The 19,713-nt window shown below is 44.2% G+C and overlaps 1 long non-coding RNA gene across 1 annotated transcript; it reads right to left on the reverse strand.

Annotated features, from left to right (window-relative positions):
* Positions 1,379-13,541, reverse strand: LOC102176648. Its single transcript, XR_309775.3, has 3 exons — positions 13,268-13,541; positions 4,210-4,468; positions 1,379-1,613 (listed from the first exon to the last, which is right to left on the reverse strand). It is a non-coding gene; the product is annotated as an uncharacterized LOC102176648 (long non-coding RNA).

The following is a 19,713-nucleotide window of genomic DNA, read 5'->3' on the forward strand; positions in this document are numbered from 1 at the left end:
AAAAACAAAGTAATTGAAAAGTGACTCACCATGAGGGCAGGAACAACATTTTGGATAGAATTAGGGCTCAAATACTAGTTTTGTTTATTCCACATTTCAGGATCGTTAACCAAATACAAACTTTTCCATAGTTAAAGATCTATAAAATGAAAACACAGATACTGTATTTATTAGTATTGGTATTCTCCTGAGAAATCTGTATGCAGGTCAAGAAGCAACAGTTAGAACTGGACATGGAACGACAGACTGGTTCCAAATCGGGAAAGGAGTATATCAAATCTGTATATTGTCACCATGCTTATTTAAGTTATATGCAGAGTACATCATGCAAAATGTTGGGCTGTATGAAGCACAAGCTGGAATCAAGATTGCAGGGAGAAATGTCAGTAAACTCAGATGTGCAGTGGCAGAAAGTGAAGCACTAAAGAGCCTCTTGAAAGTGAAAGAGGAGAGTGAAAAAGTTGGCTTAAATATAAGAAACGAATTGCCAGTCCAGGTTCGATGCAGGATACAGGATGCTTGGGGCTGGTGCGCTGGGATGACCCAGAGGGATGGTACGGGGAGGGAGGTGGGAGGGGGTTCAGGATGGGGACCACGTGTACACCCATGGCAGATTCATGCTGATGTATGGCAAAACCAATACAATATTGTAAAGTAATTAGCCTCCAATTAAAATAAATAAATTTTAAGAAAAGAAAAAAAGATTAAAATTAAAGAACAAAAACAAAAATACTCAACATTCAGAAAACTAAGATCATAGCATCTGGTCCCATCATTTCATGGCAAATAGATGGGAAAATAATGGAAACGGTGAGAGACTTTATTTTCTTGGGCTCCCAAATCACTGCAGATGGTGACTGCAGCCATGAAATTAAAAGACGCTTGCTCCTTGAAAGAAAAGCTATGACCAACCTTGACAGCATATTAGAAAGCAGACATTACTTTGCCAACAAAGGTCCATCTAGTCAAAGCATGGTTTTTCCAGTGGTCGTGTATGGCTGTGAGTTGCACTATAAAGAAAGCTGAGCACCGAAGAATTTGCTTTTGAACAGTGGTGTTGGAGAAGACTCTTGAGAGTCCCTTGGACTGCAAGGAGATCCAACCAGTCCATCCTAAAGGAGATCAGTCCTGGGTGTTCATTGGAAGGACTAATGCTGAAGCTGAAACCCCAATACTTTGGCCACCTGATGTGAAGAACTGACTCACTGGAAAAGACCCTGATGCTGGGAGGGATTGGGGGCAGGAGCAGAAGGGGACAACAGAGGATGAGATGGCTGGATGGCATCACTGACTTGATGGACATGGGTTTGGGTGGACTCCGGGAGTTGGTGATGGACAGGGAGGCCTGGCATGCTGAGGTTCATGGGGTCACAAAGAGTCGGACACGACTGAGCGACTGAAATGAACTGATATTTATTGGAAGAAAACCCACATAAACGGCCTCAGACAATCCCAGCTCATGCTGTTCGAGGGTCAGCTGTGACATGTGCTCTTGAAGCAGGCTGTGAGTACGCCCTCTCCGCCGGGACAGCCGGGACCTTCGTGCCGTGCTTGCTCTCTCTGTGCTCTGCATTACTTTGTTTCAGGAAGGACTTTACCAGGACTTTCAGTGCCTAACAAATAGTATTCGAATAATCACTAAGTTACTTACATATTGTCAATAGTAAAACAATGACCTGGTATTAAGAATGTAAATGTCATTCCTATTTTATTTTGGCAATATTAAATTTAACAGAAACTCAACTTTGAATCTAGTTAAGTGATGATGGATAGAATTATGGTTCCTTTTACATTCCCCATGTGCCATATAATAACATTTAAAAAATAGGTTACAAAGAAGAATATTGATATTACAAACAAATGTTTAACAGTAGCAACACAAAGAAAAAGCACAAGGCTTCTGACTCTACACGACCCGTGCTCTAACTCCTGAGCTATGGAGCTGCTTTCGGCTTTAAAGGGAAATATTTACTGCATAATATTTTAAAAGATGAAAACACTTGAGATGTACAGAATGCAATTACAAAAATTTTTAGCTAAAGAGGTCTTAAAGATAACCAATTCTCAGTTCATTAATTTTATAAGAGATTCTCAAATCTAGAAAGTTTCACACAGCGAGGGAACTCAGTTCCCTCAGAACTCAGGGTCCCACAGCAAACAGTTGGGGTATTTAATAATAAAACTTATTTGGTTTTAAATAACCAAAAATATTTTAATTGTTTCATACTTTTACTTTGAGATATATTTAAAATGCCATGTAGAAAAAGTAGTAAATTCTATTTGCACAAGTTGGTGAGTACACAAGTCTTTGCTTTCATTGTTTTGTATTTAACTAAACCTATAATTACTGTTTCCCTGGTGGCTCAGAGGTTAAAGCCTCTGCCTGCAATGCGGGAGACCTGGGTTTGATTCCTGGGTCGGGAAGATTCCCCTGGAGAAGGAAATGGCAACCCACTCCAGTATTCTTGCCTGGAGAATCCCATGGAAGGAGGAGCCTGGTATTAAGTCCATGGAGTCACAAAGAGTTGGACACGACTGAGCGACTTCACTTTCCTATTTACAAATATGTTGTTCTACCTACACAGCTCTCCTGGATTAAGTGTCTATCATCATATAGAAAAATAACCAGTGTTAAAAAATTCAGTATTTATATTTTGTGCAAATCAATTGATTAGTAAATTCCCAGATACCGAAATGGTAGGACAGATTCTGCCGTGGCTGTGGCAGGCAGAATACTGAACGAGGTAGAAACCAAGGCTTTACACTGAATCCAGGGGAAATGATACCACTTTGGATACCACAGTGATAGCTTTTCCAGAGAGGCATAAGGACCATAAGTACATTTTAGTTGATTCTTTCCCCCAAATAAAACACTTGAAGAAGGATACAGAAGATTTAGAAAATGTTCAGAAGAAGTGATCAGGATGGAGAAAATGTCTGAATGAGTCATTTTCCTCCCCATACTATCGTGTTAGTTTTTAAAGTGCTATTTGGGAAATACTGATTTCTGTATATTAATTTTGTGCCTTATCATATTACACAAACCTATTATTAATTTTAATAATTCTTCAATGTGATTCTCCCAAATTTTCTAGGTATACAGTCAAACAGTATAAATATTATGATTGTGTTTCTCCCTTTTCCACATGTATAACCCATCTTTCATTTTCGTATTGCATTGACTAGACCTTCTGGAAGAATGCTTCAGCAAGCATGTGGAAAGTGAAAGTGAAAGTGAAGTCACTTAGTCATGTCCGACTCTTTGTGACCCCGTGGACTGTAGCCTACCAAGCTCCTCTGTCCATGGGATTCTCCAGGCAAGAATAGTGGAGTGGGTTGCCATTTCCTTCTCCAGGGGAAGATGGGTATAATTAGGTGTATTTTCTGGCTTCTTAACATGCGTGGATTGTCCTTATTAGTAACAGTCTATTATTAAACAGTAATTTTATATAGCAAGGGAGGGAAATTTCCTCATTTGCTGTATAATATCTTGGGTCCTTTGGACCCAAGTATAGGGTGCCTTTCTGTATAGGTCACTCCTACTAGGCAGAGTGTTTGCAGTCAAGAATACTCTGAAGTATTGATTGCCTTTCATTCTAGTACTGCAGAGTTACGTTTGGCTTATGAAATAAGATGTGGTCCAGGAGGGAAGGAGTGATTTTACTCACTGACACAAACATGAGCTGCAACCTCCAGGCCTCCTGAGCTTTGCTGAGTTATAACTGACATGCAAGCAGCTGCACCTATTTAAAGTGTAAACTTTGATAAGGACTTCCCTGGTGGCTCAGGTGGTAAAGAATCTGCCTGCAGTGCAGGAGACCTGGGTTTGATCCCTGAGTTGGGAAGATCCCTTGGACAAGGGAATGGCTACCCACTCCAGTGTTTTGGCCTGGAGAATTCCATGGTCCATATAGTCCATGGGGTCGCAAAGAGTCGGACGTGACTGAGCGACTTTCACTTTCACACTTTGATATGCATTTATGAATCATCTTGAAACAGTCACCACAGTCAAGGTAAAGGGCATGTTAATCATCCTCTAAAATTTCCTCACACCCCTTTATAATTATTCTCTCTCTCCCCTCCCTTCTCCGCCCAACTCCATTCCCAGGCAGTCAGCTATCTGCTTTCTGTTCCTATGGGTAAGTTTGCATTTTTAAGAGTTTTATAAAAGGAATTATAAAACATTTTTTTTAATAGGTGGCTGTTTACCTTCTTTCGCTGGATAATTATTTTTCATGTTCACCCAGGCATGTTTACATATCCATCAATGCATGCATCTCTCCTCTGTTTATTTAGTTGCTGAGTAGTAATCCCACTGCATGCAAAAACCGCAATCTGCTTATCCATTCGCAAAATGATGGACATTTAGGCTGTTTCCAGGTCTCGGCTATTGCAAATAAAGCTTCTGCGTACATTCGTGTGTAAGACTTCATGTGAACATGTGCCTTCATTTCTCTTAGGGAACTACCTAGGAGGGGAATAACTGTGGGTAAGTTTATGACTGACTTTTTGAGAAACTGCCAAATTATTTTCCAAAGTATTATAATGATTTTATATTCCCAGCAGCTTTGTATGAGGTTCTAGTTTCCCCACATACTCTACGACAGTTACTATACTCATTTTTAATGTTACTTACCTATTTGCCTACTCAACAACATGTACACTGGTGTTTTTAATTGGCGGTTCTCTAAAGCAGGATTTTTCAACCTTATTTAATGACTTGTATGTGCGTTTGCTAAGTTGCTTCAGTCATGTCTGACTCTGCGATTCGATGGACCATAGCCTGCCCATCTCCTCTGTCCATAGGATTCTCCAGGCAAGAATACTGGAGTGGGGGTCCATTTCCTTCTCCAGGGCATCTTCCGTACTCCCCAGTCAAACCCGAGTTTCTTACATCTCGTGCATTGGCAGGCAAGTTCTTTATCACTAGCGCCACCTGCTGCTGCTAAGTCGCTTCAGTCGTGTCCGACTCAGTGCGACCCCACAGACGGCAGCCCACCAGGCTCCCCCGTCCCTGGGATTCTCCAGGCAAGAACACTGGAGTGGGTTGCCATTTCCTTCTCCAATGAAAGAAAGTGAAAAGTGAAAGTGAAGTCGCTCAGTAGTGTCCGACTCTTCGCGACCCCATGGACTGCAGCCCACCAGACTCGCGTCCATGGGATTTTCCAGGCAAGAGTACTGAAATGGGTTGCAGCGCCACCTAGGAAGCCCCAATTACTAGTGACATTTTGGACCAAACAATTCTTTGTGTTTGGGGTTGCACTGTGCATTGTAGGAATTACAGGGGGCATCCCTGGCCTCTACTCACTACATGCCAGTAGTACTTTCCACCTCAGTTGTGACAATCAAACCTGTCTCCAGATATTGCCAAATGTCTGTGGTGTGTAGGAGCAAAATTGCACCCAACTAAAAGCATTGCTATAATGACTAGTGATATTGGCCATCTTTTCATGGGCTTATTTGCCATTGATATACCTTCTTAGTAAAGTATCTTTTGAAAACTTTTGTCTCTTTTAAAGTTGAGTTATTTGTCGTATTATTGAGTTGTGAGAATTCTTAAATATTCTAGATGCAAGTCATTTGTTGGATATATGGTTGAAAATAATTTTTCCCAATCTATATCTTGTATTTCCATTTGTAGAGCATTGTGTTTGGAAAAGCAAAGTTCCTAATTTTGGTGAAGTCTAATTTATTGATTATTTTCTTTATCGTTTGTATTTTTTGTATTCTGTTTAATAAAACTTGCCAAATTAAATGTAACTATAGTTTTCTCCCATTTTCTTCCTGAAGTTTTATGTTTTATCTAGTATATTTAGGCCTATGATTAATTTTGAGTTAATTTTTATGTATGGTAACAGGGAAGTCAAGGTTCACTTAAAATTATTTTATTTTTAATTATCAATGTTTAAATTAAACTAGTTTAATTTAATTATTTTAATTGCTTTATAATATTGTGTTGGTTTCTGTCATACATCAACGTGAATCAAGGTTCACTTCTTAAATACGGAGAGCCAATTGTTCTAGCACCTATGTTGAAAAGACTATTCTTTTTCTATCGAATTGCCTTTGTAGCTTTGTTGAAAATGAGTTTTATATGCCTGTGAATTTACTTCTGGGCTCTCCATTTTGTTCCATTGGTCTGTATATCTTTATACCAATACCTCAATGTCTTGATTACCATAGGTTTATAGTAAGTGTAGAAATTAAACAGTGTAAATCCTCCAATTTTTTTTTCAACATTGTTCTACATGCTAGATCTGTTATTACTGTGCTGTTCTAATGGAGATTTTATATTTTCCTCATTACTTCTACATTTATGAATTGGAATTTTTGAACAAAAAAGTTTTCCTTCTTCCTTCCTTATTTATTCATTTATTTATATTAGTGTTGACTCATGGATATTTATTTTATTCTTTCACTTAAAATTCAATATTATTAGGTATTTTATTTCTCATATTGTTCTATATTTTGCCATTACATATTCTTTCATGTTGATTTCTGTGTTTTTTTTTTTCTTTCAGGATGGAATTTGAGTAGAATTTATAATATCAGCAGAATCTAAAATGTATAGACAAGATAATTTTGCCATGAACTTTGCCAACATATCTTCTAAAATCAATTCTCATATTAGTTGCTTCATAAACTCACTTTTAAAAATTATGGCAAAAAATATTACATGAAATTCACCACTTTAATAACTTTTAATTGTATATATGTTTGTTTCAGCCATGCCACATGGCTTGCAGGATCTCAGTCCCCTGACCAGGGATTGAACCCAGGCCACGACAGTGAAAGCCTGCAATCCTAACCATGAGGCCATCAGGGAACTCCCCAAAATAAGTATATTTTTAAAAATCACATAACTGAGATCCATTTTAGGTGCTTTGGTTTGTACTGGATTGATGTGCAAGGATGGAAACAGCAAAGTCATTATGAAGACTGTTGCGTTAGGGCCTTGGAGTACTGTGTGTACAGATGGATAAGATGAAACATATTAGTAAAATACCAAGGAGATAAAGTTGGCAGGATTTAGCATTTGATTGAAGGTAGTTGAAGATTAAAACTTTATGCAATAGGCCAGAAATAATGAAAGTGATATTTTTAAAAAGATAATCTGCGTGCCACTCATAGCATATGCAACCTTCTATTATAATCAATCTATTTATAGCCAGGTCTTTGCTAGTAAACTCACAAGCCTCTGATGGAAGGGACCGGATTTTATATTTCCGTCTATCACCGGAGTTTAACTCTGCTCCACTGCAGTGGATTCATTACCATTTATAGTAAGATGACTACAATTAGAAGACCTTCTTGAGTTTCCTCCTACTTCTATGGCTAATCCTTCTTGGCTTCTCTTCCTATATTGTTGTTGAATTGTTTAGACACTAAGTTGTGCCCGACTCTTTGAGACCCCATGGACTGCAGTCCGCCAGGCTCCTCTGTCCGTGGGATTTCCCAGGCAAGAATACAAGAGTGGGTTGCAATTTCCTTCTCCGGGGATCTTCCCGACCCAGGGATCAAACCTCCATCTCCTGCTTGGCAGGTGGATTCTTAACCATAGAGCCACCTGGGAAGCCCTTCCTCCTCTTATACCAACTGGTAAATGTTGGCCTTTCTTGGGGTTCTGTTAGTATATGGTGACCCCTTCATTCCTGTGATTGTAAATAGCACATCGATTTTGATAACTGCCAGGTCCAACCCTCTCTTCTGAGTTTTGTAAACACAGACTTAACCGACTACTTCACAGCTCCACTGACAAGTCTCACAGGCTCCTCCAACTTGTGCCAAAATGTGAGCTCTTCCTTTCTCCCCTCCAACCTGCTCCTCCCACGGTCTTCTCCCTCTCTCTAAAGGTTGTCACCATCCACCCAGTTGCTCAAGCCAGAAACTTGTGAGTCATTCTTACACCTCCTTTCCCTTGCCTCCCACACCCAGTACATCGCCAAGTGTGCTGAGACACTTTCCAACACGCTCTCTCGAATCCATCCACTTCTCTTCATCCCCGCTGCTCATCACCCTGCCCCCAGACACTGATAATCTCTCTCCTCACCACTCACTCCTTTCCAACTGAGTCTCACTTCCACTTCTGCCCTTTCCATACCATTCTCCATGTAGCAGCTGCAGTGATTTAAAGGCACAAGTCAGATCTCCTAAGCATTCTTCAATAGATCTCACTGAATGTGAATTAAAATTCCAGATGCTTGCTGCGATGCCCATCACATCAAGGTTGTTGCCTGCCCTGGTTCTTGCCTACTTCTCCAACCTTATCTCTTGACATTTCCCCTTAGGCCACCACTCCCTCTGCTCCAGTGACCTAAGCTTAAGAGCTGCCTCAAGGCAGCTCCTTCTTACGGGAAAAGTCTTCCCAGAGCTCTCCACCTGGTCATCTCCAACTTATGCCTCAAGTCCAGTTTACTCTTAATTCCTCAAAGGGTCCTCCCTATCTTCCAATCTAAGTTACCTTCTTTCATTTTTCCCTTGTGTGACCCTGTTTTCTCTTCTGTGGAAGACTGCTCCTTGACTCCCAGAATCCATTCTCCCTTTCTTTCGTAGCAATGGAGTTTAGCTGGGTCTCTGGCTGCAGAGCTGAAACTGTTTCCTTCCTTTGCACTCAGATATGGACATGCAGCTCCAAGCATATCACAGCCAAGGTGATATGTATGGACACCATGTGTGCAAGTATGAGAGTTTGAGGGCTTCCCTATAAGTGCCAGAGCTTATCCTCTCCCTGGCCCATGTGCTGGAAATGGTCAACCTGGACCAAGCATGGAATCTGTGTTGTGTGGATGGTGGGGTCATACTATCAATCATGGACTGCCTACTTGTGGATTGCTACATGAAAAAAGAAAATTATAATCCTATTTAACTACTGGACTTTTGACTCTCTTTGTTACAGTAAAGGAGGCCATGGATGGATGGTGTATTTATTTATTTGCTGAGCTAGACAGCTTATGGAATCTCAGAGATTTTAGTTCCCCTGACCAGGGTTCCTGGGTCCTGGCAGTGAAAACGTAAAGTCCAAACCACTTGGATGAGTTTTAAGTAGAGAACTAAGGTCTGCTGGTAGCCCATCCAGGAGGCACAACACAGTGTGAACAGTAGGTACCCCATGGTGTTGGGCAACCCTGAGGGACTGCAAAGAAATGCCACTGTCTCGTGTTCTTAAGGATTACTTTGGTTGAGACAGGGAAGATTGATTGGGGTGAGAAAACACTGAAAGGCCAGAGAAGTGACTGTCATAAGGCAGAGGAGAGAGGACCTCATGGATGAGCACAGCACAGGAATACAGGGAAGAGGTCAAATTCCAGGAGTATGTGAAAGGGGGACTCCGCAGGGCTTGGTGTTTACTGGGTGTGATGGGCAAAATCATGGCCTCCTAGAGATGTCCACGTCCTAATCCCCGGAGCCTGCAGCTCTGTTACCTTCCATTGTCAGAAGGACTTTGGAGTTATGATCAAGTCAGGGTTCATGAGAGGAAGAGATGACCCCAGACCAGCAAGGTGAGCCCAGTGTAATCACAAGGGATCTTATAAGAGGGAGGCAGGAGGGTCAAAAGAGGCAGTGTGCCTGCTGAAGCAGAGGTCAGAGTTATGTGTATACTGTGAAGATGGGAAAAAGGGGCTAGGAGCCAAGAAGCCTCTAGAAGCTGGGGAAGTCCAAAAAGTGGATTCTACCGGACTTCCCTGGTGGCTCAGACGGTAAAGCGTCTGCCTACAATGCGGGAGACCCAGGTTCAATCCCTGCGTCGGGAAGATCTCCTAGAGAAGACAATGGCAACCCACTCCAGTATTCTTGCCTGGAGAATTCCATGGATAGAGAAGCCTGGTAGGTTACAGTGACAATGGCAACCCACTCCAGTACTCTTGCCTGGAGAATTCCATGGACGGGGAAGCCTGGTAGGCTACAGTCCATGGGGTCCCAAAGAGTCGGACACGACTGAGCGACTTCAGTTTTCACTTTCACCCCAAAGCCTACAGGTGGAATGCAGCCCTGCAGACACATGGATTCTAGCCTGGAGAAACCCACTTTGGATTTCCAGCTTACGGACATGTAAGATGGTCGGTTTCTGTTGTTTTACTTCATGCACTCATGGTAGCTGGTTGGAGCAGCAGGGGAAATTAATACGCTGGGTGCGGGGGTTAGGGTGAAGGGAGAGGTGAGCACAGTGCTGTGCACAACTGGGTGGGGAGGATGGTTTGAAAGAGAAAGTGTCAGTCGCACAGATGTGTCTGACTCTTTGCAACCTCAGAGACTGTAACCCGCCAGGTTCCTCTGTCCATGGAATTCTCCAAGCAAGAATACTGGAGTGGGTAGCCATTCCCTTCTCCAACAGATCTTCCTAACCCAGGGATCAAACCCAGGTCTCCTGCACTGCAGGCAGATTCTTTACCATCTAAGCCGCCAGAGAAGCCCAGGGCGGTTTGGGAACCCAGAAGTAAAAGCCGGCAGGAGAGGGGTGGTAGATGGCCGCCTGCTGGAATTGGCCACATGGGTCTGGCACCCAGGAGAGGAGCTGCCCTGGAGATAAGGGTTGGGGGGCATCATTAAATATTCCGGGATTAAAGCCAAGGGAGGGGGTGAGAGCAATCACAGGAAAAAAGGAGGAAAGAAAGGCCAAGAACAAAACTGAAGTGGAACCTGAAGTGGCCTGAGAAGAATTGCACAACCCGAGGCTGCAGGTCACAGAAATCAGGGGACGGGAGAGTTTCAAGGTGAGGCACAGTCCATAGCGCCCCATGTTGTGGAGCGAGAAAACTGGATGACATCATCTGGCTTAAAATAAAATCCCCCAAGCTGCCATATGTGAATATTCATGTTTGTAAGAGTTTGCATATGCTAGGAAGAGGGACTGATTAAGAGCTGGGCCCTGGAGCCAGACTTCCTAGGTAGATTCTACCTAGATGCAGATTCTATCACTGACAAGTGGTATGAGTTTGGTAAAGTCACTCCACATTTATATGCACCAATTTCCTCTTTTGTAAAGTGGGGTGATAACAGTATCTACGTGTATGTGACTGTTGTGAGGCTTAAATCAATAAATACATAAAAAGGGCTTTGAACAGTACCTGGCACAGGTAAGTTCTATGTAAGTGTTAGCTATTTTTTCTCATTATTACCTATTGTAATACGTTTGCTTTGTTATTTAAGAAGTCAATTCTGCCAAAGGAAAGAAGAGAAACAAACACGATAAGGAGAAGAAATGAAATTAAATAAAGACAAGTAGTTTGTAAGACTAAGTAATGCATATATCAGCTGAACGTAGAGAGGAAATGTCGGAAAGTCCAAGTAGGCATCAAATATTCTTGGTACAGTAAATATTCATGAGGCTTATTAGCACTCAATATTCAGGCAGGCTTCAAATGACCACCCACTGGTGACAGCTACACAGCCTCCATTTGTTCTCTGCCTGAGAAATGCCGATAAAATCCCACAGCTGCTCATCAGGCTAACTGGTGAGCTGGAACTGGCCAGCCATCCTCACTTCTTATCTCTCAATAGAGAAAATATGTGCTTGCTCTGGCCCCAGGTACCCTCTGATTGCCAGGATCGACCTCAACTCTGATCCTTAGAATCCCACCATCAGCACAGGAAAACTGACACAAGAGATAAAGGCACAGGTTCTCTGCATATTTCATAAAATATACCATCTGCTTATATCCTAGTCTCTGTGTTAGTCTATCTCCTGATCTCTTCTTCTGCGTTTTAAAATTGATTCAATTAGCCACGTGATTTCAACACCCTAATTTTGTCTTTGAGCCTTTCTGGGCAATGACCTCTGGGACAGCTTGCCTTGTAGTATAGTTGAAAGCTAATTTCCCAACCCACACCCACTAGTCACTTCATCAGGGGTAGGGAGATGTGGGAGAAGAGGCAGGTCACTTTTTGTTTCTGCATATTTGCATCTTCTCTTTAGTTATACTGAGAAGGGAAGGGGCTATCAGGAAAAGGCTGGAGTAAGAAATGGCAACCCACTCTAATATTCTTGCCTGGAGAATTCCATAGACAGAGGAACCTGCTGGACTGGTCTCTGGGGTTGCAAAGAAGCAGACACGACTGAGCACACACACATATACCAGGAAAAAAAAAATCCTGCCCTAAAAATACCAATTAAAACAACATTTTGTGCTCTGCTGACCCTTGAGGGCACCCTTCCTATCTGAAACCAGCTTCAACTTCTAGAATGATTTCGCTTCACTTGTCAACATGGAGCCACCTCTGGGCAGCTCTAGATGTAGAATCCCCCACACCCCACCCAGGTTCTTCCTGCCTTCCTTTCATACACAGGAGAGAAACTGAATCATGTTAGACCTGGAGTTTGTTCACTTTCTTCCTTTTCTTTTTCCAAAGGTTGCTTCTTTAATATTGGGACAGATAAGAAGCATGATAATTCTGTTATGACAGCTACCAACTGGTCGTAGTTGTTCAGTTCCAGATTCTGCGTGGGAAGCCGTCTTTAGGCCGCACCAGACCAAGACCTGTCCTTTTCAGAGTCCAGTCACCACCTCGATCTCCTCCATCAAGCTTTAGCATGCAGTGCCTTTCCTTGTTTCGCTTTCATCTGTATTGCAAGTGGGTTTATCATGAGGCTAAGGGAGCATAAGCTTCAGGCACCCAGTCCCAGATTCCAGGAGGGGCCGCGGTGACTGTGTGACTTTGTTTTATTCTCCGTAAAGAGGAGCCTCTAATCCTGAAGCTTCATGGCCTATAAAATTCTCATCAGTATGATTTCGTGGTTTAAGAGCTTAAAGTCTAGACATGAAGGCCTTCTCACCCATTTACTATTTATGTCATTTTAGGTAGGTCACATTCAGTTTCAGCCTTGGTGTCCTCAGTTGTAAGATGGGAATAATAGTACCTATATTTTTGGGATTATGGTAAAACTTAAACAGTACTTAAACAGAGCTTCCTATGTGAGAAACATCCATCCATGTTAGTGGTCATTATTATTGCCATTATAGCCAGAACAAGACATAAGCTCCCTGAAAGCTGGATCTGGTACCCCAAAGGCCCATCACAGGTGCCCCAAAAATGCCTGCTGAAGGAATACCCTTTACAGCCAACTCCACTCTCCCCACCCTCTCTGCGTGTCTAGCCAGAAATACAACTCTAATTACATTTCTGATGCAACACACATCGTTATCTCTTCAGCGAGATACTCGGGTAGCACCTTCTCGGTTGGAAAGCCTGCTTCAGTCTCAGCCCTTCCCCAGTGAGGCCTGCCACCCCGGTTATTTGTCTCCTGCCCAGCTCCTCTCTCCCGGGTCACCTGAGGACTGTTGGCCAGGCCACGGTCGGTCTAGAGACGCTGAACGAACGCGTTAATACTGTCGGCAGTCTGCTTGGCACTTAATAGAAGCTCAATAAGCGATGGCTATGACTGTTGCTGATCTTTACAATCCCCAGGCAGCCGGCCGTCCAGCCTCCGCCCCCTCCCCCCGGAGCTAGGCCCGCGTCGTTCGCCTTGCGGGGCGTGAGTCCCAGCCGGGGTCGGGGCACCCGGGGATCGACCCTCGCGTCTCCTCCCCGCCAGCGCGGCGCGATTCCCGGGCAGGGCTGAGGCCGCGGGCCCCCCGGGGCCGCCCCGGCGGGCGGGAGGCCGGGAGGAGCTGCCGCCGACGCAGCCGCCGCCGCCGCAGGAGGCGGAGCGCTGCACCTGGCGGCGGGTCCTCCGCGCTCGGCCCTGAAACGGGTCCAGCCGGTAGCGAGCGGCGGAGGCCGGGCGGGAGACGGAGGCAGGAGCGGAGAGGGAGAGGCGGTCGGGTCGGCCGGTGCGCTCGGCTCGCCGCTCCTGGTCTGCCCACCGGCTCGCACGCCCCCGCCGCAGCCCCGGAGGAGCCGGCTACCGCCCGAGATGGTGCGCGCCGCCCCGGCAGCCGCCGCCCCGGCGCCCAGAGCCGCCGCCCCGCGCCGGGGGGAGAAGGCGCCCCGCGCCCCGCGCAGCTGAGCGCCGCCGCCGCCGCAGGTGAGTCGGGGCCCCGAGCGCCCGGGGGCCGAGCCGAGGGCGGGGAGCCCCCCTCCGGCGCGCACACCTGCTGTGCGCAGGGGGGCGGCCGGCGAGGACGGGCCCAGAGCCCGGGCGGCGGGGCGAGGGGTGTCGCCGCTCCCAGCCCCGATCGCCCGCTGCTGTCTCCCTCCCCTCGGATTCCCCGGTCGTTTGCCATCATTTGGGGTGCTAGGGCTGGCTATAGCCGGCACCCCGGCGCGGGCAGCACTTCCGCAAACGTAACTGGAGTCAGGAAAACAAAGGCGCTGCCCAAGGGAGCCCTCGCCCGGCGCCGGCAGCAGCCCGGGTGCGGGGTGAGGTTGGGCCCCGGTGTCCAGGCCCGTCTTGGCCCAGCCCCACTCGCGCCCTTGCCATAAACATCGTCGCAGAAAGGGAGGCGAAAAGCAGCAGCCAGCCAGCGAACACAGAGCCGCTTGGGCGGCTGGAGGAGGAAACTGACAGTCTGCTTCCCCCAGGTGAACAAATGCTGGAAAAAAAAAAACAACAACAACCCTCTTTCCCTTGCCTGCTACCATCCTAGAAGAAATACACCACCTCTGTGTTTCTTTACTTCAACTTGGCCTAACGTGTCCCTAGAGCCATTTTGAGGTAACAGTGGGGGTTTCTAGTCCTTTGGGGGTCCTGTTGATCTTCTACACAGCCCCCTACAGATTGAAGCAGGATGCTGAAAAATCCCAAATGCAACTTTCCCCTTCATTTATCCACCCCCACGTGAACAGGCAGGTGGACTGAATACCCTTAAGGCCAGGACACGGTACATTTCTCCTCTCCCACTCACTCGCAACCAAGAACGTTTCCTTTCATCCGAAAATATTCAATAAACATTTGACAGAGCTACTGGAACAGATAAAACCATACCTGTCAGTAATAGGAAGAACCAGCCTTAGAGAGCTGAGGTTTTAATCCCAACTGGTGTCTAGATTATTTGTATGCCGTCAGATGGGTCACATCTTGAGTCTCTGTTTTCTCACCTGTCAAAGGAGATGGTTGAACAGTATAGTGGACAAGCTTCCTCCTAATTGTTCTAGAAGTTTAGGATTTTGTGGAAATCTAACCTCTTCAAAAATAAATGAATGCAAAAGGTGTGGTGGATGTCCAGTTGGCCAAGGAGGTGATAAAAGCGGGCCCCTGGTGTCTGCAGGGCATTTATTTCCCTAAGACGTGACAACTGGTCTGCTACAGGTGTGTGCATCACTGATGGCCTTGGCAAGTGAAAGGAGAGGCCAGGAGGCAGCTTCATTGGAAAGGCCGGCTTTTGACACTTGAAGCTGCTGGTCATCAGCAGACATGAGAGGTATTTTCAGTGATTTTGTGGTACTCAGATGACTTGTGTTTGTCACAAGTTGTAAGAAAAACTTAGGATTGCTTTAAGGAGGAGGCTTGGAAATTGCTACTGAGCCCAGAGCAAGATACCCTGGAGGACTAGGAGGAGAAAGGATCATATTTCAATAATGCATTACAGCTGCTAGGCATGTTTACAGTAATTTATTTCTAAGACACTGTGTCTGTATGAACAAAATTAATATAAAAACATGAAGCCAAATCAAAACACAAAGATAAAATAGCAAGGTTTGCAAGTATTTGGTGATATAAGGTATCAGATCACCAGGTCTAGAATATATAGTTTCTGGATTATTAACGGTAATAGGGCACTTTTTGAGCACTTAGAATGTTCAAGGCACCATCTTAAACACTTAAATTCTAAAACTCTGTAAGATAAGTCTTTTCCCATCTTACGGATGATGAAAAGGAAGCTCAAATGGTTAAGGGACTTAGAAAAACCACAAAATCAGTAGGAGGTGGGGTTAGATTTGACCCTGTGTCACTGCCTCCAAAGCCCAGGAAATTTCCACACGGTGTCCCTCCCTATTCAAAACCCAGAAGCCTCACCACCTACGCAGGTGCCTTCCTTTGCTTCTTGCCTTTGAAAATTAATTTCATTTCAATATACATACATTACTATGTTAGCATTTATCTGTGTGAGAATCTACATACTTATAGTGCATATGTATTTATGCATGTACATTCACCCGTTTGTTCTCACCATTTGTATGTTGAAGGCAAGTGTAAAAATGATCATAACCAGATATATTAGTATTAGACCGAGAGGTTTTTTGTTTTACTGCTTTTGCTATTCAGTAAATCTTGATTTAACAATCTCAGTGTAGGGAAAGGAGGTGCACTACATGTAAATGTGTCTGTTAACTGCTTTGGCATATTATCTTAGGAAAAAAATCATGATATGGTAAAGTGAAAAAAAGAAATTGCAGAAGATATTTATATACAGACCTGCATACAAGCACACATATACCTTGTCTCTTCAGGTGGCTTCCTGAAGGAAGTGGGTTCAGATGATAAAGAGAGGAGGGTACTTTTGCTTTTTACCTTATAAAGTTATTTTGGGCTTACAAAACATTTTTTTTTTTTTTTGCAACAGGCACTTGTTCTTTTATTATATAAACTAAATAGAGAAACAAAAAGAGTGGAATTGATTCACTTAATAACAGAAAATAAGGGAAAAAGTGAATGTGCCTAAACTCTGTAATATTAGAGAAGTGAAACATGGGATTCAGGATATCAAAGAGGAAGGTGGTATTCTGGAATTTGCAGGTAAGGGAGCAAAGGGTGATGAGTCTTGGATGACTAAGTTTTATCTTTTCTAACAATACCTATAGCATATTCTATAGTATGCCCGATTTTCCTCCATAATAATGCTTTGGTACACACACCCCGCTTTTTAAATTTTATTTATTTTTTGGCTGTGCTGGGTCTTTGCTGCTTGCGGTTTTCTCTAGTTGCAGCGAGCGAGGGCTCCTCTCTAGTTGCAGTGCACAGGCTTCTTGCTGCAGCAGCTTCTCTTCATGGGGAGCAGGGGCTTCAGGGTGTGCAGGCCCCAGTGGCAGCTCCCGGGCTCTAGAGCACAGGCTCAGCAGTTGTGGCGCATGGGCTTAGTTGCTCTGCGGCCTGTGGGATCTTCCTGGACCACGGATCAGACCCGTGTCTCCTGCAATGGCAGGTAGATTCTTTACACTGAGCCACCAGGGAAGCCCACACCCAGGTTCTCTGCTAGAGAGGGTGGTAAGAATTTCTTCCTGTTCTTGCTAGTGGTGGCTGTCTTTGGAAGCATAATTGGTCTTTATGTAGAAGGAGGAGTGTCTGACTCTTTGCAACCCAGTGGACTATAGCCGGCCAGGCTCCTCTGTCCATGGGTTTCCCTGGCAAGCATACTGGACTGGGTTGCCATTTTCTCCTCCAGGGGATCTTCCCAACCCAGGGATCAAACTTGTGTCTCCTGCCTTGGCAAGCAAATTCTTTACCACTGAGCCACCTGGGAAGCCCAGTAGTTAGGAGGAAGAGATATAAATTTACCTGCTGTGTCATTTCTATGAGATGACTTCAGGGGTAATTATTTTTAGTAACATAATTTCATGAGCAGGAAGCTATTATCAAGTTAATCTAGTCTGATGCATATATATATATATATCCATACACATGTAGTTTAGAAACATACGTATGTATATATGTACATAATCTTGTCTGATGTGCATATATACAATCCCACAATTTGGCTTAGTTTGATATAATACTAATAAAAAGCACTGCTTAGAATTCTTAAAAATTAATACAGTTCCCTGCTCGGACTTAGAAATCCAGAATAAAATACATTCACATTTTTCAGAATCAAGAAAACACATTCTTCCTCGTGTTTTGTACATGAAGGAAAAGTGAATAAGATTGGTTCATTGTAAATGCAATAGGCAATTCTGAGAAAAGGGTAACTGTAAAATTATTTTGCATAAGAGATATTCTGCAATTTTAGGTGACATCCAACATTTCATGTAGGGTTCTAACTCTGTTTTGGGCTGAGGGAAGTCTCAGTCTTTTGATTTAGGAAACTTTGTTACTCAGTAGGTCCTCTTTAAACCTACAAATCAAGTGCAAAATCCTACCTGAGGGCAAAGCCAGTTTGGGTAAAACCTTTTCCTCAAAGCCAAAGGAATGTGTTATTTTCCAGGACACAGCATTTTGGATTCTTGGGAAATGCAGACGTATACATCTGCTGTGAATTCTGCATGGGGCAAAGAAAACATTCTAATGTCTCCATCCAGAACATTCCACTTGGATATGATTCTTCCACAGTTAATTACCCAACATTAGCTGTCTGTGGCCATTATTATACCTTACTGGCATTTTGGAGGGTGAGAAGGCCAGTGTCAGCTTGATTTATTGTCCTAAATCCTGAATGACATGTTATCCAGTACTTAGCCCTATTGTTGGGTTTCAGTAATATTTGCTTTGTAGCTGTTTTTCCTTCTTCCTTCTTTGTATTTATAAGATACTTATTTGCTACTTTGTATAATGGCATCATTTAAGTTAGTTGGCTGGGCGACTTTTGGAAACTATGAGAGTCATTTGCTAAGATAATGATTTATGGGCGCTCAGCCCAAATAGAAAACTAAACCAAACCAAAACAAATAAAACATGTGGAACACCTAAGCTGTGAACCTGTACATTAATATGCATCTATACTCTAGCTATTGCAACTCTGGTTGCTCCTCTGTGGCTTTAAATAGCATATGCGAACAGATACACATATACACCCGTATCTCAGCACCAACAAGAAATATCCCAAATGTTGCGTATTAAAAGTAGCTTTCATGACTTCGCTGGAGGTCCAGTGGTTATGACTCTGCTGTAGTGGGTGCAGGTTCTGTTCCTGGTCGGGGAACTAGGATGCCACATGCCTTGAAGCCTGGCCAGAAAAAAGGAAAAAGTGAAAGTAGCTTTCATCTGCCTTTATCCCTTTGTCAGTTACGTTGAAGAGATGTTAAGGTTTGGAAATGTGAATGACTGGCCTGTATTACCATGGAACCTGGTGGTCTTGCTGAGTATTAAGAATAGGAAAGGATGGGGGCAAAGATGGGAAGAATACTAGGCTCTTAGAAAAACCATATTCCAGAGATATAAAAGAAGATTGAGGAAAGGAGGGCTGAGACATCTTTTCTGACATTTGTCCTGGCCGGTGTTTGAGTAGGGGAGCCAGATTCAGAGAATGTGCAGGAAACAGGGAAGTCCAAGTCTTAATGACTCTTTTCTTAACTCTGAATGAGGAAACGTTTTGATCTGAGACCAAGAGTGGAACTTGGGGGAGAGAAAGAGATGGGACGCCGTGAATCAGTGGTGACCGAGAGAGCTCTAGTGTGGCTTTGTAGGGGATAAAAGGAGAACTGGAAAGAGGAGCTGGTGTCGTCTCAACAAGTCTGATTTGTGGATGAATTGTGTCCAGTGGAAGTGAGCAAGAAGCCTAGGCTGGCATCCTAGCCCCGAGTGGTTCTGTAGAGTGGGGCAGGTGCTCCTACCCCACTTCCCACGTGGCCTCCATGGGGTGAAGATTGGAGACGGGGCCAGCAGAGCCCAGGACTCCCAGAGGAGGAGGAGTGGGTCCCTATGAGCCACATGCTCAATTCTTATCATTGCTCTGGGCATTTTTAGGGACGAGGTTAAGGTAGAATACCCTTGGCCCAAGGTAACCAAGGCCTTTCTCAGCAGAGCCAAGCCCAAAGCCCCCACACGAAACACTTAAAGCAGAACCATACAAAGTGACACACTCACTCACTATGACCTTTACAGAAATGCACTGATCCAATCCAGCATAGCCCAGCTTCTGTAGCTACTGTGGAGTGCGTTCTTCTGTTTGAAAATGATTT

The sequence above is a fragment of the Capra hircus genome, chromosome 2 (assembly GCF_001704415.2).
Source record: "Capra hircus breed San Clemente chromosome 2, ASM170441v1, whole genome shotgun sequence".
In the NCBI taxonomy this organism is placed as follows: Eukaryota; Metazoa; Chordata; class Mammalia; order Artiodactyla; family Bovidae; genus Capra; species Capra hircus.